Genomic DNA, 465 nt, shown 5'->3' with positions numbered 1-465 from the left:
AGGCGACTGACTGTGTGGAGTTTGCACATTCTCCCCGTGTCTGCATGGGTTTCCTCCGGGTGCTCCGGTTTCCTCCCACAGTCCAAAGATGTGCAGGTTAGGTGAATTGGCCATACTAAATGGTTAGGTAAGGGGTAAATGTAGGGGTAGGGGTATGGGTGGGTTGCGCTTCGGCGGGTCGGTGTGGACTTGTTGGGCCGAAGGGCCTGTTTCCACACTGTAATCTAATCTACAATGCAGGGAAGGTGCACAGAGAGCGAGATCAACATTAAGTTTAAAATTTTAGAGTCATAGAGATGTACAGCACAGAAACAGATCCTTCAGTCCAACCTGTCCATGCCGACCAGATATCCCAACCCAATCTAGTCCCACCTGCCAGCACCCAGCCCATATCCCTCCAAACCCTTCCTATTCATATACCCATCCAAATGCCTTTTAAATGTTGCAATTGTACCAGCCTCCACC

The sequence above is a fragment of the Chiloscyllium plagiosum genome, unplaced genomic scaffold (assembly GCF_004010195.1).
Source record: "Chiloscyllium plagiosum isolate BGI_BamShark_2017 unplaced genomic scaffold, ASM401019v2 scaf_13821, whole genome shotgun sequence".
In the NCBI taxonomy this organism is placed as follows: domain Eukaryota; kingdom Metazoa; phylum Chordata; class Chondrichthyes; order Orectolobiformes; family Hemiscylliidae; genus Chiloscyllium; species Chiloscyllium plagiosum.
Note: the sequence above shows the minus strand (reverse complement) of the source record.